The sequence below is a fragment of the Gymnodraco acuticeps genome, unplaced genomic scaffold (genome assembly GCF_902827175.1).
Source record: "Gymnodraco acuticeps unplaced genomic scaffold, fGymAcu1.1, whole genome shotgun sequence".
Taxonomy (NCBI): domain Eukaryota; kingdom Metazoa; phylum Chordata; class Actinopteri; order Perciformes; family Bathydraconidae; genus Gymnodraco; species Gymnodraco acuticeps.
In genome coordinates, this window is record NW_022990047.1 from 659258 (window position 1) to 685000 (window position 25743).

Below are 25743 nucleotides of genomic sequence, written 5' to 3' on the forward strand. Positions count from 1 at the left end.
CTCTGTTTTATCCTTTCATAAATGTAAGGACTACAAATGGCTATAAACATTCTGGGCTGGTTGGAGTAAACAGGGTTTTATTGCTCTGTGGGGGAGGTGTAGGTATGCAGGCCTTGAGACCTTTTGTTGTAAAGTGAGCCTGTTTGGTTTCCTGCTGGCCAGCGTTGCGTCTCCCAATGAGATGACCTGAAAAGATGACCAGCTGACCTAAACCCTAACCCCTCCTTCTTGCTCTGGTATATCTCCGGTGGATCCCTGGCGTTTGGCCTCTTCTTCACATGCTGCCCTCGGGTGAAAGTAGCTCTGCAGTATGCGAACCAGTGCAGGAGTAAGCCGGCATTACTCCTTAAGCATTACAATATAACTGTAATATATCATGTTGTATTGTAATGATTGTATTGCATTGTCATATTGCCATTAAAGTAGATTATTGTTAACGGTTACTTTGTAGATATGGATTCCTTCCTGTATTATAACCAGCTTCATAGGAACGCGCGGAGATTTGAAAAGCGGATCAGATATCCCTTTAAATCCCCAATAGTGCGTGTGTGTGTGTGTGTGTGTGTGTGTGTGTGTGTGTGTGTGTGTGTGTTGGAGCTATGTGCAACTCAAGGCTCGAACGGGAGCTGCCTGGACGCTGCAATCATGTTGCGCGCACTATCCGTGCTGAGTGTGCTGACTTTTCGTACAATGTCCCACTGTCTGGCTGCCTGCATAAAGTCAAGTGCTCGGCGCAGTGGTGGCGAAATGTCGCTCATCTGTTTTCATTTAAACATTTCCTTAGATCCGTTAGCGCAGCTAGCTAGCACCAGATGCTAACAACAACAATGCACGTAAGGTCTCTCTCTCGCTCGCTCGGGTCACACATACACACACCCTCCCGGTCCTCCCAATAGCCAGTCGGTGCCTGCCGGTGAGCATGGAAGTGTGGTCTGCCACAAGCGGGCGGCAGGAGCGGGGTTGTCAGCATCAGCTTGTAGATGGTATTTTAAACTTGATGCGCTCTGAAACTACGGGGCGGCCGAGGAAAAAAAATACACATGCGTTAATCGCGTTAAAATAATTAGTGGCGTTAATTTTTTTTTGCGTTAACGCGTTATTAACGCGTTAACTTGACAGCCCTAGTAAATACATATCTTAGTTGACAAATATGACATCTGGGGTACCTCAAGGCTCCATCTTGGGGCCTCTTCTCTTTAACATCTACATGCTACCACTGGCTCAGATAATGAAGAACAACAAAATAAGTTACCATAGCTATGCAGATGACACACAAATTTACGTAACAATTTCACCAGGAGACTATGCTCCAATTCAAACACTGAGTAAGTGCATTGAACAAATCAATGACTGGATGTGACAGAACTTTCTCCAATTAAACAAAGATAAAACTGAGGTAATGGTTTTTGGAACCAAGGCAGAACATATAAAAGTTAGCGCTGAGCTTCAGTCTGCAATGTTCAAAACAGATAAAGCCAGAAATCTAGGTGTAGTCATGGACTCTGAACTGAGTTTCAACAGTCACATTAAAACAGTTACTAAATCAGCCTACTATCACCTAAAGAATATATCTAGGATTAAAAGACTAATGTCACAGCAGGATTTGGAAAAACTTGTCCATGCTTTTATATCAGTAGACTCGACTACTGTAATGGTGTCTTCACAGGTCTCACTAAAAAATCTATTAGAAAGCTGCAGCTGATTCAGAACGCCGCTGCTCGAGTCCTCACTAACACTAAGAAAGTGGATCACATCACTCCTGTTCTGAAGTCTTTACACTGGCTTCCTGTGTGTCAAAGAATAGATTTCAAAAATACTGCTGCTGGTTTTTAAAGCACTGAATGGTTTAGGCCCAAAATACATTTCTGACCTCCTGCTAAATTATGAACCATCCAGATCTCTCAGGTCTTCAGGGACTGGTCAGCTTTCTGTCCCCAGAGTCAGAACTAAACATGGTAAAGCAGCGTTCAGTTATTATGCTCCAAATATCTGGAACAAACTCCCAGAAACCTGTAGGTCCGCTGCAACTCTTACTACTTTTAAATCCAGGCTGAAGACTTTTCTTTTTGTCGCTGCTTTTAATTGAACTATTCATATCTTAGAGTAGACTACACTGTAACTTTTATCCATGTATTTTTTCTTTTAATGTTTATTTTATTAGCTTTTCTTTTTAATGACTGATTTTAAATGCCATTTTCTTAATGTCTTTCATTTTTGTAAAGCACTTTGAATTGCCTTGTGTTGAAAAGTGCTATATAAATAAATTTGCCTTGCCTTGCCTTATTGATCCCAAGTTGGAAACATTTGCGTTACATCATCATGTGTAGCAGTTGTAAATATGCAGTGGTGTTTATTTGTAAATCTTTAGTATAATCACACAAATTCTGTGTTTTATTTAATAATTCTGCATTCTTTATTTATTGAATGTTCAATACCTGACAAGGCCTGAGATGAAAAACTTGGGTCACAGGTTCCTCAACAGTGCATTACAAGACATCTATCAATATGTGTGTATACCTCCACCATTAAACTGTCCTATTCTGCACATTTCTTATACTATCTACATACATCTTATAAAAGTATAATATAATATCAGTTAAAATAAGTGCTTATACATACAGTAGTACACATTGCAGGAAAGCAATATATTAGTACTTTGTCAGGCTTAATATTTATAGGCCTACCCCCAAAGTTTTTTTCTTATTCAAAATAAAACCTTAACCTAAAGTATTCTTTAATATTTAAATAAAGCCTTATTAGTTTGTCTGTCTGTGTCTCATTTCAATAACGTGCTTTAACCACCAGGTGTCCCTTTCTATCAGCTGTGCACCGTTATGGTGTACATTTACCAATATAGGCTACTGATTGGATCAAATATAAAAGTCAGCCGAATTAGTATTGATACTGCAAGGAGACTTATATTGTGAAGAGAAATTGAAGATTTTGTTTAATTGCTGATATATTTATGATACACGTCACATATTCAGTTTCTGTGGCAGTTGTTCCTGTTTGTCTAGAAGTCTTCTCATCAGGGATCTATAAATAGCGAACTACGGCAGATAGTAATAATTAATGCAGCCGAACCGTGTATTACAATGCCGTTATGTGATGACCTCCTGTGAAGCTGACAATTGAGCGGCCCGACCAAGCAAGGAGGCAGAGGCAGAACGTCCAAATACAACCCGGTGTGGGCATTTATTAACTCATGAACACATGACACACAGCCTCAATCCTGCTGAACATGTGCACACCGTCACCAACCACAGGGATCTCCCACACACTACCAGCCTCCAAACAGACAGGGCAACAGGGACTAAATACACACACTAATCAGTAATTAGACACAGGTGGGGGGGAGGAGACAACACAGGGCATCAGGTGCACACAATCAACAGCCACAGACATGGGGAAATGGAACACTTTTGACATAAAACCAGCAAACAGAGACAGACAAACTAAAACACATACAGATGCACACACTACCTACATTTTGCCACCAACAAAGTTACACAATCCGTAACGGAGGCCGAGATCTATGGCCCCAGAGATCACCTCCATTACATTTCCTTACCCCTCTCCCCCGGAAGCACAGTGTCTTGAAAACCTTGGCTTCCCTGCAAGGATTCTGCTTCCCCTTGTGCAGCATGGTTTCCTCAGGGGGGGGGGCGTGAAGTCAGAAGGAAGCTTCCCTTTGGCGATCCGATTCTTCCTCTCCAGCTGAGCGGGGTCCGCCCGGAACTGCTGCCGCTGCATCAGAGTGGCTATCTGCCTCTTCATGCTAATGAGCTCCCTCTGGCGCTCCTCCTTCTCCTCCGTGCTGCGATGCAGGTGACGCTGTAGGCTGCTGTTGACCTTCTCCAGCTTCCAGGGGGGGGAGACAACACAGGGCACCAGGTAGACACAATCAACAGCCACAGACATGGGGAAAGGGAACACTTTTGACATAAAACCAGCAAACAGAGACAGACAAACTAAAACACATACATATGCACACACTAACGGAGGCCGAGATCTATGGCCCCAGAGATCGCTTCCGTTACACCTCCTAAGAGAAAAGCAAGCAAACTCGGAATAAAGTATTGTTTTAATTAAAAAAAATGTTTTCGTATTTCACATCAACAGGAAGTCCGGTTAACTAAAATGTCCGTGCGGAACCCATAGATCCGTGGGTGAATAATGTCAATCACCACATTACACACATCCCTTCACATTTAAATTTCGTGAGGCCTTCTAAAATGTTTTAAAATATAATTAGGGTTGTAGTTGAAGAGTTTGTAAAGTATTGTGTTGCCTAGCAACGCAATCGCACAACGGCAGGTCCATTAAATAGCCTAGATACAGATACAGATTTCAGTATTCTGAGCCCCCACTCTCCCCATAACTGATGGCAACAAAAGTCCTACATTATTCAATTAAAATAAAGAAGTAAAAACAATAAGTGTGGCTTGATATTGAGTAAGAAAAAGGTTGATAAACGCTGTGAGAATGGATCTTCAGGTAGCATTCGCTCGCGATCTCAAGTCGTCTACTACATACGTTTAGGGAGTTATGTAGAAGCCTATGGACATCCCGGAAAGTTGAAAATGTACGCTAAGGGCCCCCCCCCCTTGCGTTGGAAAAAGCCGACGCGGCAGCCCCCCTCTTGCGTTGGAAAAAGCCGACACAGGGGACTTGACATAACGTCAACATAGCGGCCGACCTGGGAGTGAGAATGTGTTGTAAAGAGACATACACACCCTTTTGATGCAGGACAAACATCAGAAACCTCCTATACTGTATGCAAATAATAGCATGCTCTGGTGAATAAATCAATACATTCTTTAGAGCAGAGGCATCAGGTGAAGCTGTGGTACTTTTATTCCTTGCCAACAAGGAATAGTTGATAAATCAGGAATATGTGGAGATAAAACCACACACAAAGCCAGTGCAGAGCGCAGGTCTCCAGTGGCAGTGATTTACAGCAGGCTGAGCTAAACTGCTTACCGTCAGGAGCTGTAATGGATGTCAGCGTCTGCTCTTAATTTCTGTGGCTGGGGATAGATATTGCTGCTGTTATTTTTCTCCCAAGGCAATTTCACTGATGTCTCCCAAGGTACCATACTGTGTTATATTTTAACCATATGGGCGCAAAATGATGCAATTAAAAACACGCCGAAAGCCTCTGAAATTGATCACTTAGATGGGCAATTTCGGTTTCAATAAGCAGTGTGATATACAAAATGTCTACAGCTTCTCCTACTGTGGATCTCCTGATGAGTCCCAAGAGCTGAGATAAGAAGATAGAGATGCATTAGTAAGATGAGCTGGAACATTTAGAGTACAATAAAATATATCTGGTATTAATGATGGCAATTGTAATTATTGTGTTCGGATGAAGGATGTGGGCTCTCAAACATGTGTATAGATTTGCAAGAGAGTAAAAGATCCCTCCCTGTTTCACACACACCACACACACACACACACACACACACACACACACACACACACACACACACACACACACACACACACACACACACCCACACACACACACACACACACACACACACACACACAAAGCCTTGTCCCTGGAATCAAATATAAAATACTTTAGTTTTGCTTTGAATGTTCCCTGGTGGCTCATGAATCAGATATGTGACCCGCTCTATCGAAATCAATCGGAAGTCGCAACGGCTCATTTAAAAAATAAACGTGGATTTGCGTAAAAAACTATTTTTTCGGGGTTTGGGTGTTTTGTTTGATTTTAAACAAACAAAGTATTGGCTTTCAGAATATGAAACTTTTATTTCCAAACTCACACGATAAATACATTCTTTAAGCTTGTAAAGGGACGAAGACATGCAATCTGCTCTTCCGCAGCGCCGCCCCCCCTCCCTCCGGCTGACATTATGAATGTAAGCGTAGAGTGATCATAAATAACACGGCAGGGTCCGTTACTGTTTGTTTTCATCTGATTTCAATTAAACAAAGTCTTGGCTTTCAGAATATTAAACTTTTTTCGGCAAATTCAGATGATAAATACAACTTTGAAGCTTGTAACGGCATAATTACAAGCGGAGAACGGAGTAATTTAACGTCACAGCAGGTATAACAACAGCCGGTGTTTCTCGTGAGGGTTTTCCCCGGGAAACAAACGCAATACACACAAACGCAAAATTACACAAACACACGCACACGTATATACACACACACTCGCGAGTTTCCCCCAGACCAGTAATCCAGACGAAAATATCTTCCCTCCGTAGTATTTTGATAATTTGCTCCGCTAATAATCAATCAGATCGATGGATCCCAGAGAAGAGGACACTTTGAAGGCCTTTTTCTCAAAATGATGACTCGGTGACAGTCATTATATAATGTGACATATTTCGCTAAATATTTGGAGTACAAAAACAATCCTGATATCATTAGAAAGCTAGGAATATCCTCTTTCCAGCAGTGTATACAACTCAAAATGTGTCTTCGGGTCAATGCGACTGATTTCGATAGAGCAGGTCACATATGTGTAAGTATCAATGCTACAGTCCATCCATCCATCCATCTTCTCCCGCTTATCCGTGGTCGGGTCGCGGGGGTAGCAGTTCCAGCAGAGAGCCCCAAACTTTATTTTCCCTGGCGACATCAACCAGCTCTGACTGGGGGATCCCAAGGCGCTCCCAGGCCAGCGAAGAGATATAATCCCTCCACCTGGTCCTAGGTCTACCCCTTGGTCTCTTCCCAGCTGGATGTGCCTGGAACACCTCCCTAGGGAGGCGCCCAGGTGGCATCCTAACTAGGTGCCCGAACCACCTCAACTGGCTCCTTTCGACGCGAAGGAGGAGCGGCTCAACTCCGAGTCCCTCCCGGATGACCGAACCTCTCACCTTATCCCTAAGGGAGACACCAGCCACCCTGCGGAGAAAACCCATCTCGGCCGCTTGTATCCGCGATCTCGTTCTTTCGGTCATGACCCATCCTTCATGACCATAGGTGAGGGTAGGAACGAAAATGGCCCGGTAGACAGAGAGCTTTGCCTTCTGGCTCAGCTCCCTTTTCGTCACAACGGTGCGGTAAAGCGACTGCAGTACCGCTCCCGCTGCTCCGATTCTCCGGCCCATCTCACGCTCCATCGTTCCCTCACTCGAGAACAAGACCCCGAGATACTTGAACTCCTTCATTTGGGGTAAGGACTCATTCCCTACTTGGAGTGGACAGTCCATCGGTTTCCTGCTGAGAACCATGGCCTCAGATTTGGAGGTGCTGATCCTCATCCCAGCCGCTTCACACTCGGTTGCGAACCGATCCAGTGAGTGCTGAAGGTCGCAGACCGATGAAGCCATTAGAACCACATCATCTGCAAAAAGCAGTGGTGCAATCCTTAGTCCACCGAACTGCAGACCCCCTCCCCCATGACTACGCCTCAAAATCCGACCCATGTATATTACAAACAGGATTGGTGACAAAGCGCAGCCCTGGCCTGACCCTCCTTTCGAGTACCTTAGAGTAAACTTTCCCGGGGAGGCTGAGTAGTGTGATGCCTCTGTAATTGGCACACACCCTCTGATCCCCCTTTTTAAAAAGGGGAACCACCACCCCGGTCTGCCACTCCTTCGGTACTGTTTCCGACTTCCACACAATGTTGATGAGACGTGTCAACCATGACAGTCCCTCAACACCCACAGCCTTCAGCATTTCTTGGCGGATCTCATCCACCCCCGGGGCTTTGCCACTGTGGAGTTGTTTGACGACCTCAGTGACCTCCCCCCGGGAGATTGGTGTTGATCCCCCGTCATACTCCAGCTCTGCCTCTAACATAGAGGGCGGAGTTGTCGGGTTCAGGAGTTCCTCAAAGTGTTCCTTCCAATGCCCTAACACTCCATCAGTTGCGGTCAACAACGTCCCATCCTTACTGTACACAGCTTGGATGGTTCCCTGCTTCCCCCTCCTGAGGTGTCGGACAGTTTTCCAGAACAACTTTGGTGCCGCCCGAAAGTCCTTCTCCATGTCTTCTCCGAACTTCTCCCACACCCGCTGCTTTGCCTCGGCCACGGATGAGGCTGCTGCCGGTACCTTAAAACTGCCTCGGAAGTCCCCCGGGATAACAAATCCCTGAAGGCCTCCTTCTTCAGTCGGACGGCTTCCCTGACCACCGGTGTCCACCAGGAGGTTCGAGGGTTACCGCCCCTTGAGGCACCTAGGACCTTGAGACCACAGCTCCCCGCCGCGGCTTCGGCAATAGAGGCTTTGAACACCGACCACTCTGGTTCAATGTTCCCAACCTCCACAGGTGTGAGTTGAAGGCCTCCTGAACTTGGGCCTCCTCCAGACGTTCCCAGTTCACCCGAACTACACCTTTGGGCTTACCAGGTCTATCCAGAGGCTTCCCCCGCCACTCGACCCAACTCACCACCAGATGGTGATCAGTTGACAACTCCGCCCCTCTCTTTACCCGAGTGTCCAAAACATACGGCCTCAGGTCCGATGATACGATAACGAAATCGATCATGGACCTTCTGCCTAGGGTGCTCTGGGACCACGTACACTTATGAGCAGTGTTGTGCTAGTTACTGAAAACCAGTAACTAGTTACCATTACTAGTTACTTCATTTCAAAAGTAACTCAGTTACTTACACCAAAAAGTAATGCGTTACTGTGAAAAGTAACGTTTTACTTACTTACAAAAATTGCTCCCATTAATGCCCGTATAGCCTTCCTTTCAGTACTGTTATTGCATTGAAGAATAATACAATCTGTTGATCAACTTGACATGCCTTATATGCAATCTGGATTGCATCGATATTAGCTGGCTTTCCATGTTTGTATATTCTTTCTCCAGGTAGTTGGAAAAAGTTTTCCGTCCCATATGCCATGTGCCGCCCGGACATGGTATCATGCTAACTAGCTCCCTGAAAGCGAGTGACTCCACTGTAGCAATAGCCTGCATGTGTTCTACAACATACCGTGCAATTTCTTTATCGACTTTTCCCTGGCTAGCAGTCCCTTGGTTAAAATCCAGCCGCTGTTGCTTAGGTGGAGGTGGAGTGGCGTCGGCTGAGTCTCTGTGGTCTTAGCTACTAGCTTCGTCCCAGCATGTTGTTTTTGCAGATGTTTTAAGAGATTTGAATTACTGGTTTGGGCAGTAGATAGGATCTTTGACCCGCCAAGACACAACTTACATTTAACTAAAACGTTCTTTTCTTTGTGCTCGACAAAAGTGAAATAGTGAGAATATCTCCAGGTGGAGAAACTAGACTTGAGCTCCGCCGCCGCCATGATAGTCTGTTAGTAAACAACACAAACACGCCCACAGCGCGTCTCCGTATGTGACACAGGAAGTATCTAAGTACATTTACTCAAGTACTGTACTTAAGTACAGTACTCATCTCTGTTCGCCTGGCTGTTGACTATATAAAAAAAACTAACGGAGTAACGCACCATGTAGTAACGGTTACTGAATTAAAAAAGTAATGCGTTAGAGTACTAGTTACTGCCAAAAATAACGGCGTTACTTTGTAACGCATTAGTCCCAACACTGCTTATGAGCATCCTTATGTTCGAACATGGTGTTTGTTATGGCCAATCCATGACTAGCACAGAAGTCCAGTAACAAACCACCACTCCGGTTCAGGGGGGCCGTTCCTCCCAATCACGCCCCTCCAAGTGTCTCCATCATTGCCCACATGTGAGTTGAAGTCTCCCAGCGAGATTAAAGAGTCCCCTTCAGGAGCCCCATACAGGACTCTTTCCAGGGTCTCCAAGAACGCTGTATACTCTGAACTGCTGTTGGGTGCATAAGCACACACAACAGTCAGAGTTTCCCCCCCCATAACCCGCAGGCGTAGGGAGGCGACCCTCTCGTCCACTGGGGTAAACTCCAACAACGAAGCACCCAACCGGGGACTTGTGAGTATCCCCACACCCGCCCGGCGCCTCACACACACAATGCTATTTATCAATCAAGCCTGATGAAATTAATCATCTAAATAAAATTCAAGACTGCCTTAAGGACTTAAAAACGTGGATGACCTTAAACTTTTTGATGTTAAACACGACCAAAACTGAAGTTATTGTACTTGGCCCGAAGAATCTACGAAACAAATTATCTAAGGATATATTAACCATGGATGGCATTAATTTGGCCTCCAGTGAGACTGTAAGGAATCTTGGTGTTATATTTGATCAGGATTTATCCTTTAACGCCCACATAAAATCAATTTCAAGGACCGCCTACTTCCATCTACGTAACATTGCAAAAATCAGGCATATCTTGCCTCAAAACGATGCAGAGAAACTAGTCCATGCATTTGTTACTTCAAGGCTGGATTATTGTAACTCTTTATTATCAGGGTGTACCAAGAAGTCAGTCAAGTCGCTTCAGCTGATTCAAAATGCTGCAGCTCGTGTACTAACCAGAGTTAGGAAAAGGGACCACATTACTCCTGTTCTGGCTGCCTTACACTGGCTCCCTATAGAACACAGGATAGAATTTAAAATTCTTCTTCTCGCCTACAAAGCCCTTAATGGGCAGGCGCCATCTTACCTTAAAGAACTCATTATACCCTACTGTCCTACTAGGGCATTGCGTTCCAAGAATGCAGGGTTGTTGGTTGTTCCTAGAGTCTCTAAAAGTACAATGGGAGCCAGAGCCTTTTCTTATCAAGCTCCACATTTGTGGAATCAGCTTCCAGTTTGTGTTCGGGCGGCAGACACCCTATCCGTTTTTAAGAGTGCGCTTAAGACCTTCCTTTTTGATAAAGCTTATAGTTAGGGCTGATTAGATTCAGCCCCTAGTTTTGCTGATATAGGCTTAGTTTGTCGGGGGACATCTTACTTCTTCCTTCTCTCTGTCTATACCTGTGTACTCTCATGTTCCGATTAACCCAGCTTCCCCAAATGTCTTTCTTTTTGGTGTCTGTATACGCCGGGATCCGGAGTCATGGATGATCCTGCGCTTCTCTGTCCTGGATCTTGAGTCGTGGCTGTGGTCCTGGATCATAGGTCCTGGATGGATATCCTCGTGGATTCATCTTCCTATTATACACACATGCATTTCCAAACATTTGGACTACCTATGTTGCAAATGTATTATCTTTTCAATTTACACACGGCATCTATTGCACGTCTGTCCGTCCTGGGAGAGGGATCCCTCCTCTGTTGCTCTCCCTGAGGTTTCTCCCATTTTTCCCTTTAAACTGTGGGTTTTCTTCGGAAGTTTTTCCTTGTACGATGTGAGGGTCTAAGGACAGAGGGTGTCGTATTGTCATACTGATATGTTGTACAAACTGTAAAGTCCACTGAGACAAATGTAACATTTGTGATATTGGGCTATATAAATAAACATTGATTGATTGATTGATTGAATGCTATAGTGAGCATGCATATTTACAAACATAGTTATTTGCAACTTGCAGAGACTCGTGCTTTGGCAGCTCATCAGAAAAAATGCTTACATGAGCGATATGGATATGCTGCAACAGGTTTGTCTCCAGATAGTGTTCCCTCCTGCCACCTGCTGTTTATGGAGCCCATTGCAGCTTTTTGGGTGTCACTTATCCTCAAACTGGTTCCCTGATCTCACTCAGTGCAGATCTTTGCTTGTCAGAAATAATACAACAGTCATCTGTCTACAGCAGAGTTTAATGTATGTAAATTAAAATAAAAGGTCAGATGATCCATTAATCTATTCCCAATGTTCAATGGGACAAGAGAGAATAATAAATAAGATCATGGCTCCACCCAACCATTTCCAATTGCACTTATACCAAACACTGCTCCAGCCAAACTGCACCATCAGGTGAGGGAGTGATATATGCTTCAACTCCCTGTGCAGTTTCACAGATGATGCAGGTGTTCTATTCAACACACTCTCACTCCATAATCGTCCAGGAGCGACGCTTGGTCAGGGTCCCGTGGCGTGCAGTTGTGACGCTCCTAGGCTCCTTCAGCTTCATAAAGGGACACAAATAGCTTTCAACTGATTTCAATGTATTCCCATCTGCGGCGGGATTTGACGCTCATGGAAGCACCATTCGTTTGTGTCAGCTGCCCTTAAAGGCAATGTGAGCGTCCATTCCCATTGGATAACGGAGAATTGTACACCCGGAAGTAAGTATTCCCCTTACTGTCAATTAATTTTACAGTGATATCTGCACTACTCATCGACTAAAAAACACCAGATTATCCTTGTTAATTACACAACATTGATTGGTTTAAATTGTGTGCAATGCTTTTGTATTTTTCCCCTTCGATTCGGAGAAACAAATATTTGTTAGGAGTAAAGGATGGCTCTACACTACCCAGAATCCCCAGCTATCGTTTAGGACTACACCATGTGCTCTGTTTGACAAGCCCCTTAGTTCTCAAGCTCTGTGATCGGTTGACCTCCAACTGCAATTCCATTCATTCCAATGGCTGGCGTCTATGTCACGTGATCTTCAAATTTCTCCCTGCAGAAAAAAAAAACATGGCCGAACTTCGTTTTATTATCGGTGGAAAATGCCTATTTTAAAGTTAGTTTGGCCATTAAAATGCATTTTGATGTCATTTGATGCGAGAAATATGAGTTGTTATTTTAGATTATGTGTGCAGTGGATGTACATGATCTTTAGTTTGCTAGTTATTACGAAGATTACTTCAGGAAATTGTGTCCATACAACGTTTTCATTGTTACCAAGGTGGTTGCTAGGGACGCTGCTATCGATATTATTTATGTTATGTTGTGTAACTGTTTAATGGTGTTATCTTTATTGCTACCCCCTTCCCCGTCAATGTATAGTGTTGGTCCACAGCGCCCATTATTAGTTTAACAAAATCCGCATCTAAAATTGTGGCAAAGATACGTTATTTTCCCCTCTGCAATTCCAATCTCACATCTCACATCGTCATAGTTCTCTATGTATAGAGCCTTGATGAGAAGACAAACATGAGGAACTGCCGCCAAAACTGAATACGTGACGTGGATCATAAATATATAAGCAATTAAACAACATCTTAGATGTCTTTTCACACAATACGTCTCCTTGCAGTATCAACACTAATTCGGCTGACTTTTATATTTGATCCAATTGGTAGATAGGCTGTATTTACACCATAAAGGTGCACAGCTGATATAAAGGGACCCCTAGTGGTTAAAGCATGTTATTGAATTTCATTATTTTATTATTAGATATTAATATCCCTATAAAAGTATATTCATTACTCGTTATTCTCAACTAATAGTCAATTAAAGACGGTATATAATAACTATTTTGCACATCCCTTTCAATCATATACACAAACGGTGAAGTAATCTTCGTAATAACTATCAAACTAAAGATCATGTACATCCACTGTAATCTGAAATAACAACTCATATTTCTCGCATCAAATGACATCAAAACGCATTTTAATGACCAAACTAACTTTAAAATAGGCATTTTCCACCGAGAATAAAACGAAGTTCGGCCATGTTTTTTTTTTTCTGCAGGGAGAAATTTGAAGATCACGTGACATAGACGGAATGATTGGAATTGCAGTTGGAGGTCAACCAATCACAGAGCTTGAAAATTAATCACGGGGCTTGTCAAACAGAGCACATGGTGTAGTCCTAAACGATAGCTGGGGATTCTGGGTAGTGTAGTGTCTTCTGCCATCCTTTACTCCGAAAAAATATTTGTTTCTCCGAATCGAAGGGGAAAAATACAAAGGCATTGCACACAATTTAAACCAATCAATGTTGTGTAATTAACAAGGATAATCTGGTGTTTTTTAGTCAATGAGTAGTGCAGATATCACTGTAAAATCAATCGACAGTAAGGCGAATACTTACTTCCGGGTGTACAATTCTCCGTTATCCAATGGGAATGGACGCTCACATTGCCTTTAAGGGCAGCCGACACAAACGAATGCCGTGCTTCCATGAGCGTCAAATCCCGCCGCAGATGGGAATACATTGCAATCAGTTGAAAGATTTGCGTCCCTTTATGAAGCTGAAGGAGCCTAGGAGCGTCACAACTGCACGCCACGGGACCCTGATCAAGCGTCGCTCCTGGACGATTATGGAGTGAGAGTGTGTTGTTCTATTATATGCAGATCTCTTAAATAACCAGTAGATGGCATCAGCAGTTAAAGATTAACGATTGGGACCTCAGCAACCACTATCAATATAGTGTAATAGCTGTTATATTAGAGATGGCCATTATTAATAAAGCAACAGCCTTAAAAAAAAAAAAGATTTTCACCCAGCGTACAATATGAACATGAAAAGCTGCGAGAAAAGTTGATGGAATTATGATTTTGATGTGTTTACTTATTTAGTTAATAGAGAATGGTTTAGATTGTATGTAAATTGGAGGTGCCATAAGACACAAAAAATACAGTAAACAATGCTAGAGCCCATGAGCCTGAAATCAATGTGAAACATGCACAATATCAGGTTGTAGCATCTCTCCTGTTTTGAGTCATATGTGCTTTATAAGTGAATGAGGCTTTAAGGGGCAAACAAGATGATGCCATTAGTGGACAGCTGGAAGATTTCAACTCAGTGTGACAGTGCTATTGGCTAGCTTGGCCTTGCACATTATATTAATCAACCGAGTGAAATAATAATTCTCGATTACAATGAATGAATGAATGACTGAATGAATGAATGGTTGAATGAATGAAGACCAAGCCTGTGTGGTTTTGCAAACTGAATGAACGGATACACAGGCCACATCAGAGTGACAGGCTGCCCACTGTGGCTGATGGCCTTTCTTCATTTGATGGCAGTTAACTAGGTTTCGGGTCTTGCCTCTCCTCCCACTGGATGACCGCTCTTTTGCTATTTTTATCCCCGTGGTGCTGTTTATGTTTTCTCAGCCAGCCAGCAGAGAGGAGAGCAAGAATGGTGCGGGCGTCTCTCATCACAACCCACCGTTATCTCTCTCTCCTCTCTCTGATCTCCCTCTTTCTATACTCTAGATCTCTCCTCGCCTCTCTCGCCTCTCTCTCTCTTCTCTCTCTCTCGCTCTCTCTCTCTCTCTCTCTCTCTCTCTCTCTCTCCTCTCTCCTCTCTTTCCAAAAATAGCGTGAGTCGTGATCAGCTCGTCCTTGGGGAGAGAGAGGGGGGGTGTGAGAGAGAGCACTGTATTATTGCTTAGAATCAGAGGAGGGGTTATGGATTGATACAAATAGTCACCCCCGCCAAGCCAACCCCAGCGCAGGCTGAATTAATTGTGTTGCTATTTTTGGGAGCCCCGTGTTTCCAGGGGAAGACCTAATGACGCAATGACGTCAATGCGGGTCAATCGCAGACTGGAGGAATTGAGTGGCTTCCATTTGGGGCTTTTTGTAATATTTCCTACAGAAAGGATGGAAACGAGTACAAAATGGAAGTGTATTTCCTCCAAATTCAACGAAAATAGAGGTGAATCCAAATGCAGAAGTGAAAGGATCACAGTGGCATCACGTCGTCCCAACCCTTCGAGCAGCAGCGATAGTAAGGGAGGTTTGTGTATATAAGGATGCTTTTTTCCCCTCCTCACCCAAAGCGCATATGTAGGATGATTCCTGCGAGTGACTAGCTTTTTGGAATAACGTTTTTCGATGAAAAATCTTCGTTGTAGTGATTTGATTTATATAGCGTACACAGCTCCAGCTGTTTGTTCTTCGTATGATCTATGTGTGGTGTGTTGTGTTCCCTGCTTAACGATATGTGCTGTCTATATCTCTCAAAAAAAGCTTCATGTGATTATACTCTGTTTTATTTGCATTTTATTTGAATCTGATCCTTTCTTTCTCCCAAGGGCTTTACACAATCCCGACCTATTCCAAGCGCTCGCATCTAGACGCGCAGAGGTAACGAGCACCCTCATCCAACATATCATTAATTAATACATCTATTGGCAGTTTATTCTTGCATTTAACTTGATGCTGTTTCTTGTGCCAGCCTTTGTCTTTACAACTCTGACCAGGATGTGTATTGTAGTAAATGGCATATCAGTTATTGTGGCTCCAGATTGTGCGCGTCATGGTGGCTCGGCGACCTGCCGACGCGCACAGCCAAACGTGGGTGATGCGCGGAGATTTCGTATTTTCCAAAACTTTGAATTCGCCTGTGGATCTTCTCTTTAGAGTGAAAGTTCAAAATGTTTGTCAGGTGATAGTGGTGTCATTTCTGTGTGTTTATTGCACACTGATAGCGAGCACATCCACATAGCGGTTATTTTTCACTGTAAGTCTGCTGGCCAGCCTACGTGGGTAAAGGCAGGATGAATTTACAGTGCAACCCCTCGCTACAAGAAAAACCCCAGGAGTGATGCATGCAGCAAGAAAATCCTGCTTAGACACACACACACACACACACACACACACACACACACACACACACACACACACACACACACTTTGTTGGACACAATCTGACAGACAGAAAAACAGACAGACAGAGTTTTGAACACACACATACACACACTCACATGCACAGTGTCGTGAGAGGAAGTGGGGGGGGGGGTTTAGGGCGTTTTACCGGCAGGGCTGGTATGAGGCTTTCAGAACCATGGACAGCTCACATGAAGATCATCCAGTGTGGTCCACTCTTCTCTGTCCTTTTGTCTGCACGGGCTGCAGCTTTATTTGGCTGTAGCACTTCATAAAACATTTCAGATAACTCTTCCTTTCATAGTTACGTAGTGAAAAGTACAGCACTGATACTGATATTTTACCTTTTAATCAATGAAAGGCCCAACACATGATATCAAGATTTGACTGTGTGGCTATTGGTTTGACGTCAGCTGTCCACCATTAAAACATCAGTGTTGTATTCGGTTGGATAAATAATATCTGAGTATTTGTCTTCATGCACAATCTTACCTTAACAATAACTTTTGGATACACAATTGACATCTGATCTTCTGAAACCCATATTTTCCCTCTCTCGCTTTGTTCTGACCTATAATTGCATCATGCTAATCTTTTGACTTTTTTTACCTTTTCTATTTCACAAACAGTACGTCATTCTTGTATTCTGTAAGAAACGTACTAAGTGCATGCTCTTGGACATTTTGTGTTATTCACATGCTCAGTGTCATGGAGTTCTCCTTGTTGATGGAGAAGCAAAAAATATAAATCTCAAACGTTTATTTTACTTTATATTGTTACATTAACCATTACACCCATTGTCAGTAACTGGCTTTCTGAAGGTGTAAGGTGTAAAGGTAAATCACAAAGAGGAATGCGTAGAAACCAGAATTTAGCACATTTTCAAGATCTAGTTTTTTCAATGTAATCATTTCTATAAAAGGGATTCCTTGTTTGTCTAATAATTAATAGGCTTAATGATGGTACATTTGTGCATGTGGATTACGTTTGGTGTGTTGCAATTGCCTCCTATTAGCCACCTATCCCATTCAGTTTTTTGCTGTTTTATTGTTCAAGCATTTATGATCAATGACAGATTGTATGCTTTGTTAACTTCAGACTATAATCATACATGATCCATATTCCCTCCTTAAACTCTAAAATAAGCTAAAATCAGAGATACATTTAGGTTGTACACGCTGGTGTGGAGCTGCTAACATTAACCTCCTACTTTAAGAAAAGGATTATTCATGTAATCAACATGAAATGTGCTAGAACATATTCACATAAAAGGTTCTGGATGCTAACATATGATATGTTTTACACTTATTTTGTTGGTCTTATGGACAACGTATAACACATGGTATACACACTGAAGTCCATGAGAGTGAGGCCTACTGGAATGGGTTATACTGAACATATCTGCACCATGTACAATATTTTATTTCATTTTAGTTGAATAAGTGTAATGTGTTTGTTTCAGTCAGTGCTCACCCATACAAACTGAAATAGCCAATACAGTTGATAATAACAAAAGAGTGATATTCAAATGTGAATTTTTTTTTTTTTAAAGCTTGACGTTTGTGTCAAATTGATATTCTATCTGAGAAATCCAATAGAAGATGTTGAAAACAAACAATGCAAATGGAGATTGTTGTTACAGTACAAGACTAATTTTGTTCTCAATTTACGTTCCGTCTAATAGATCTGCGACTTTGTGTTTCAGATACTGGATCAGCTGTGTATGATCGTCCGCCATCAATAAGCAGTTTTGTTCTTTTCAGGTCTTTTTGCGGTCTGGGCTTGCTGTCAAATGACTATCCAGGAAGCCCTTACCCCAAAAAGCATCTACAAGGGACCCTTACATCAAGGACAATTTGGAACAATTGTTTGAGTTCCATCATAAGCTCAATGTATGTATGGTGAAGCCTTACTTTCTCAATGTACATCAATTGAGTGAGAGTGTACAACACTGAGAAAAAGTGCATTTTACTTTCCTATTCAACTAAGGAGTGTGTAGTTTATGTCCTCAACTAAAACAGTAATGCCTGCAGTGTCACAGTTTAAACTTTAATCATAAATGTAAATCATTCAACGATTAACTTGCTTTCACTGAACACCAGCAGGACCCAATGCTCCAACTCAAGGGGTTTGAAGCACTGCTTCAGCTTTCCAGAAGAGGGCAGCATTGCTACAAAGTTTGACTGTGAGGAAATCTGATTTAACGCCACGCAAAACAAACAAATCAGATCAAGTTCTTAAAGTGATTACCATGATCTTGATACAGGTGTCCTTGTGTGTAGTGTATAGTATGGCATAGGTGAATAAAATACTGTATTTTAGTTTTGATAACAAACTTTAATGTAACCCAGTTTTAACATGTGTATTCATTTGTTTGGCTGTATCTAATACATATTTATTTTTAGTTGGAAGCATGGATTAGTCCATAACGTTTTTGAACATGTTTTGTCTCTGTCTGACCTTTAGCAGCTCAATCATCAATGCATTGGTGAATCAAGTAAGTGATGGGAACATGCCCCAACCCAATAAACGATGTGTGTCATTTTCTTTATAACTCATTTATGCAATTATCAATATTTCCCTTGCCATGACGTTGTTTGGTGAACAGAAAAAAAGTACAATCAAGTGTAAGCGCATTGATTTACTTTTTATGAAGAACTGTGATGCATATTCTGTCAATGAGACACACCAAAAAATGTATAAAAAACAACTTCATCCTTTGTTCCGTTGTCTCACGGTATGAAAAATGTTTTCCATAAAACTCTAGTTCTTGTGTTTCATGGCTGGCCAGGTCTTGTGCCTTGCGCCAGAGAAACCTCAAGCAAATAATAGACTTTCTAAAAAAATACAACAGGGGCCAGTGCCCCTGTAACACTGATCAGGAACCCCCCTGTGGCCCCCCTCCAAAAAAAGGTTACAATATTACGATTTATTGGAACTAAATAAAATCAGAGACCCGGATGTAGTGGAGATTAAACTGTTCATTACCTTATATAAAAGCAAATACTGTTTATGTTTTTTTATTAAATTGTCACTTAAAGTTACTAAAACATATACTCTAAATGAAAAAAATGACTGAAACAAAGGATTGTAACTTAAATGTACCAAGACAAATACCTTTACAAAAACAAATACTAATTACTGTATTTTATGTTTATTTTACACAATTACTTTATACTGTCTTTGTCTTTTTAACCCGCTTGTATTGTGCCCCTCTCATGAAATAACTTCCCCAGCCTGGCCCCCCCAGTAAAATTGGTCTAGAACCGCCACTGCTGTCTAGCCACCAATCTTCAATCCCCTGTAATGTAGAATTTCATTGGCTGTTCCCCTTCCCATCTGTTGCTCTCTGCTCTGTATAAATGACATTGCTTTTCTGTGTAACCGGGTCAGATGTCCTTTCCACATCAGTGGAACGGGTTATCTGTCCTTTCCAGCTGGAAATAAGATTGATTCTATTAAATGCTATAACTTTTTATTAAAATGACACAACTTTGGTTTAAGCTTGTATATGTGTTCTTTTCTTACCAGAAGGTGATTAAGTGTGGAATTTCCACCACAAAAACGTTTTCAATTGAATTTGTACAGCAGAGTTTTAATGTCAGATCTTTAGTTTTTTAATGAGTCAGCTTCTGTTTGCTTCAGTGCCAAGGTCTGAGTTTGTGTGTGTTTTTACACAAGAGTGTTTCCCCGTGCAGGCCTGCATTGATTTTAGAAAATGCAGAAGGTACAGTACTACAATCTATTACCGTCTAATGTTTTAATTTACTCTCTATTCTCTCTGCAGTGGACATTTGAAAATAAATAAATAGTTACAAAAAGTGCAATGTATCTCATAGCACAAAAATGGTCTTGAAAAAATACAACATTTATAGCATTCCTTTAAAATAGATTTGTTAAACAAAAATGTAATGTATCTCAAGTGATGGTTTCTACTTAATGATCATGGTACACTAGTTATGTAATGATAAATCAACTGTTCTACAGGAACAAAATCCAAAGAACGGAAAAAGCTGTTTGCTGTTTCAGTGACTTTGCCAAAACGTTTACAGTGCTGGGAGCTGACTGGCTAAAGCAAGCATTACTGTAAGTGTGTTACTGATGTTTTATTCAACATCCACACAAATGGTGGGAAAGTATGGGATTAGTTTTGTATCATAAAGATAAAGCAACACTTTCTCAGAATAAAGCAAAACTATGAGTTTAAAAGAAAAAAAACTGAGTCAAGCAAAATAAAAAATAAAACTATAAGTTGCAAACAAATCATTTGTGTAATTCATGTAAACTATAAGTATTTTTTCTTTGTTTTAACATGGGTTTTTGTTTGCCGTTCTTGTTTCTTCTTTCTCAATGATCAGACTTTTGCTCTTGCTGCAGCACTCTCTTTTGCGCTCCTTCACTTTTTGTTTGAGATTCTGACAAAAACCTCCCAGGTGGGCGGGACTTTCAGGAGTGCGTCCCCATTGGCTACTCAGTTTTTGAGTGACAGCCCAGTCCTCCAGCGATTGTACAGTGCAGGCAGCTGCGGTGCGGTAGCTGAGCGTGGACAGAAGACCCCCAGAAGAACCAGCATTTCAATTATTATAATAACTACAAGTAAAAATATATGTAAGTATTGATCATTTGTGTTGTTTGTGCCGTACTATACGGTCTGTTTCTTTATTGTGTTAAGTGAGAAGTAAAGCTGTGAAAGTTAGCTTTTGCTACCTTTAGATCCATAACAATGCAAGCTAAGTAAGTAGCAGTAACGATTGCAGCCGTTAAAATGTATTAAATATAAAGTTATGAAAGAGATAAGGAGGAGAAAAGGCATGTGGAAGTAAGCAATGATTGTAAAATGTCGAATTCTCTGTTTAACGCAATATCGGACACAGAAGAACGAGGGGGGAAATTCCCCTACGTCACCACAGCCGCCATTGAAAACGAAGAGCCAAATGAGATATATAGTCAGGTGACGAGGGCTTGTAGGACCTCTTCTGCTCGGCCGACACCACAGAGAGATGTAACATTACCGCGCCATTTTAATTAAAGTAACCATTTGAACCTTCTCAGAGACTCCATTAGTCTCCTTTTTTAAAGCTTCTCTCCTGGACGCGAGAATAACGAACAAAGTTATCAGTATAAACCATGATAGCTTATTTTATTAACATGCTAATTTGATATGAAAATCAATGGAGGCTGAGTTAACTTTGTAGGAAAACCTACCGCCCATGACTGCCCCTGTGTTTTATTTGTTAACTTCATATTTTTCATTTCCTAAAACATTTATTTTCCTCATTAACAGTGTGGATCATTGAGACATCGTGGCGTCCAGAGGTCTTCTCCCGTTTCCCCACTTCCTCTGAGGGGACAGCATTAGATCCTAGGGGGGGGGGCATGAAGAAAGACCTGCACCAGCTTCATCCATGCTGGCGTTGCTGTTATCACTGTCTCAGTGTCATTTAATTTGACCAAATGTCTTTACATATACATTTCAATCAGGAGAGACGTGATGTATGAAATACATGTTTATTACCGGGACACATGATATGAATGGATAGTGATTGACAGATTATAACAAGTGAATTAAATGGTGTTTGGCCATTAGGCCCCGGTTTGCAGGATGATCATTCAGGAGGGGAAAAAACTGCTCCGATGAACCCCCCGGGGTCTAGACACTGGTGGTGGTGATAGGTAGTTCGGTCCGGTCTGGAGGGAGAAGGTGTTTAGCTTGGCCCTGTATTAGGAGACAGGAGGCGAAGGGGTGTAGGAGGGTCGCGCGTTGCCGCCTGAAATGACAGCTGACGGAGAGGGAAGAGCAGATTTAAATGGGTTAGCGGGTGCAATGATAGGCTTGTGAGAATAGGGGGAAGTGATTGGCTAGCTGGGGAGTAACGCCCCCGATCACTTATTGAGAGAGGAGAGAGTATTGAGATGACGTGTAACAGACAGAGGATATTGGTCTTCCTGACTGAACTTGGGCTGAGCTTCATTTCAATCAGGAGAGACGTGATGTATGAAATACATGTTTATTACCGGGACACATGATATGAAGGAATAGTGATTGACAGATTATAACAAGTGAATGAAATGGTGTTTGGCGATTAGGGCCCGGTTTGCAGGATGATCATTCAGGAGGGGAATAAACCGCTCCGATGAACCCCCAAAAGAAGTGAAGTATGAAGTACTGAGATGTGATGCATTTCTTACCTTACGGGCTGGCTGCGGAGATCTATGGATGAAATGAGAGAGGCCGCAACCTGCACTCGCAGGGTTAAACCTAACGCGACCCACTGGCCGCAACCTGCACTCGCAGGGTTAAACATGACGCAGACCCGGAGGTCACAACCTGACGTGTAGGGTTAAACATGACACAGACCCGGAGATCACAACCTGGCATGCAGGGTTAAACATGAACACGGTGACACGTATACATGCTGACGTGCTATAAGACCACCACCAGTTATAGCATAAATACCAAGTTTAGTGTTTGAGAGACCTTGGATGCCAGCACGCACTGATGTCCGGGCGAATGTGGGATATGAAGGCGGAGGAGGACCACCGTCCGAGTTGCAGGGATGAGGGAGAAATGCCTTGATTGGCAGCAGAGGTGGCTGCACCTATCTGAACGAAAGCCCTGATATGCTATTAAGACGCCACCACCAGTTATATGCATATTTACCATAGATAAACTGAAGAGATCTTGGATTGGCAGCACGAGCCGATGTCCGGGCGAAGAGGGAAATGTAGACAATATAATGCATGAGAGCTTGAGTACAGTGAAGCATGAATATCATAACATGGCTTAACACGAGCCATGTGAGCATGAACCCGAGAATATGAATGAAGTGCAGGATGCACGCAGAAGAAGACATACACTTAGTTAAATACTGAAACATGACCCATGATATAGTCTAGCTTAATTAGCCGTTAGTACGCCAGGGTGAGTCATAGATGCTGATGAGCTGATTGAGTGATTAAGACTGTCTTCTATCATCTGAAATGAGAATGATGGAGGGACGCTAGTGTTAGATCCAACGAGTGTGATAATAAATGTGTAAGCAATAGTGGAAATCTGAGCGTGCCGCTATGGCGGATGATCTCATGCAGATATTCCCCCCAAAACGAAGGACGTGCAGTGCACGTCATTAAGAGTCGGGGGAAAACGTGGTCGTCGTAAGGCTGGCGGATGCCACGTCCAGGAAACGGGAGATGATGGCATGCCGAAGATTATCCGCATGCGAAGTACGGTTGCCCGGTGAGGAAGAGCAACTGTCGTTGGAAATGTTAGCTGTATAGGCCTTGACGTTTATGTGGATGCACACAGTTTGGTTAGAGGAACGTTAATACCATGAGCTTGATGTGATGCCTAGGAACTCCGGGTGTGTGACTGGGCTTATAGTTCCTCGTGATTAGGAACGCTGTGCTCCTGGAGGAGTCTCTTCTTCTTTCTTCTTCTCTCTTCTTTCTTCTTCTCTTTTCCCAGTTGAGCGGAGTTATAGGTTAGTAATGTTGTATTTAAGTCAATAAATCATTCAATTAATATTGGGAGTCAATTCCTAATTTATTTAGTATCTGGTCGTGTCATGAACGGGATAATGTGCAGCGACTTGGTCATTGAGGAAAAGAAGCCCTACGAAACGCCATTCATTACAGGTAAAACTGTGTTGAAGCTTGAAACTGCGTTACTTACTGAGCATTGTAACGGGTAGTAATTACCCGAACTGCATTAGTAATGCGTTACATTACTTCATACGGCAAAGTAATACGTTACTGAAACTTCATACTGTAACACGTTACACTCAACACTGCCTGGAACTCACCTTAACCCTGAACTAAAGGTAGCAATGCATAACGAACATCTCGTGTATTTGTTGCAAACTGCCTCTTGCCAGCGCTACCCTGACGCCTGTTTTAGAGGTGAGGCGCAGGGAAAAGAGGCGAGAGCTTGGGCTGTGCAATGAACCTGCTAGCCGCCTATGACGCACTTAGTGTCCAGTATACTGACTACTGAGTCGGAGGAGAAGTAGCTTCAATGGGATGTAGCTTAAGCCCTGCCTGCCTGCAGGAGGGGTTGTGGTTGAAGCCAGAATGGGTAAAAGCTTTGCATGTGATGAGGGCCCGTTCCGCGTGAAGGCCGGAAGCGTCGCATTTGAGCGGCCCTGATGCCAGTGATGCCCTCTCGAGAGACTGAAGGCGTGCGTCAATTGTTTGTGTGAAGTAGGCCATTTCCATTAGCCGGAGGGACTTCTGTGGAGCCCGATTTCCTTGTCCTTTCCTCCCGCGTCTGGGTTTGCGGGGTGGCCGGCTGGAACCGCTAGCCGACTGGGTAACGCCGCCTGTAGCTTAATCCGCAAGACTGCGGAGCTGATGAATATATGCCTGGAGCTGGGAAGAAGCCCTGCTGCTGCTTGCGCGTTGCCGCCTGAAATGACAGCTGACGGAGAGGGAAGAGCAGATTTAAAGGGGTTAGCGGGTACAATAGGCGCGTTCACACCAAGTACTTTTCCCACAAAGGTTCCTGAGAACTCTTTAGTTCTCATGAACTAAGTAGAGATCGCGTTCACACCGGAAATTAGTTCCTGGGGGTGGATTAGGCAAATGAAGCCGCTGACGTCACTTCTTCTTCTTCTGCTTTGGGTTTACTGGCAGGCCGCAAACAACTTCACGGCGTATACTGCCGCCCAAAATCCTCGGCCGGAAGTCCCCGGAGTTGGGGACTGGCTCTACTGAAGCCTTCCGAGTAAACGGACAGAACGCCGACACCTCCTCATCTCCACCCATGTTTTATTTTGTGTTGTCATAAGTTAGTCTCTCTGCATTTCTGCGCTGGGCTAATGCTAATGCTAATAATGCAATGCGAGGATAATAAAATGGCGGCTTCACAAAAGTTTTTGGGAGTTTGACGGGGCGTGGTTTGCATTCCGCCCAGCCAATCAGACACAGGAACCTTTTTCTCCCACGAATGTCCCTGCTCTCTAGCAGGGACTGAAAAGGGGGTAAAAAAGGTTCTCTAGAACTAATTTAGTTCCTGGGACTTTTTGGTGTGAACGCAACTAAATCGTAATTCTCAGGAACCTTTGTGGGAAAAGTACTTGGTGTGAACGCGCCTAATGATAGGCTTGTGAGAATAGGGGGAAGTGATTGGCTAGCTGGGGAGTAACGCCCCTGATCACTTATTGAGAGAGGAGAGAGTATTGAGATGACGTGTAACAGACAGATGATATTGGTCTTCCTGACTGAACTTGTGCTGAGCTTCATTTAATAGATTTTATTATTATCCACCTTTTTGTTTTATGTCCTTTTATTTAAAACATTCTTTGAGACTTCATCTTCTGGTTCAAATTTCAATAAATGTAATTTGTATAATCACTCTTTTGTCTTTATTCTACATGAAAATGTTAGAGATTCCATTCAAATCTGTTGATTATTCATATCTTCCTCAGG

At 42.8% G+C, this 25743-nt stretch overlaps 1 long non-coding RNA gene across 1 annotated transcript; it reads left to right on the forward strand.

Annotated features, from left to right (window-relative positions):
- The first annotated feature begins 15075 nt into the window (after nt 1-15075).
- Nucleotides 15076-19820, forward strand: LOC117545795. The gene is made up of 3 exons (XR_004568884.1): nt 15076-15445; nt 15744-15795; nt 18023-19820. It is a non-coding gene; the product is annotated as an uncharacterized LOC117545795 (long non-coding RNA).
- The last annotated feature ends 5923 nt before the right edge of the window (nt 19821-25743 follow it).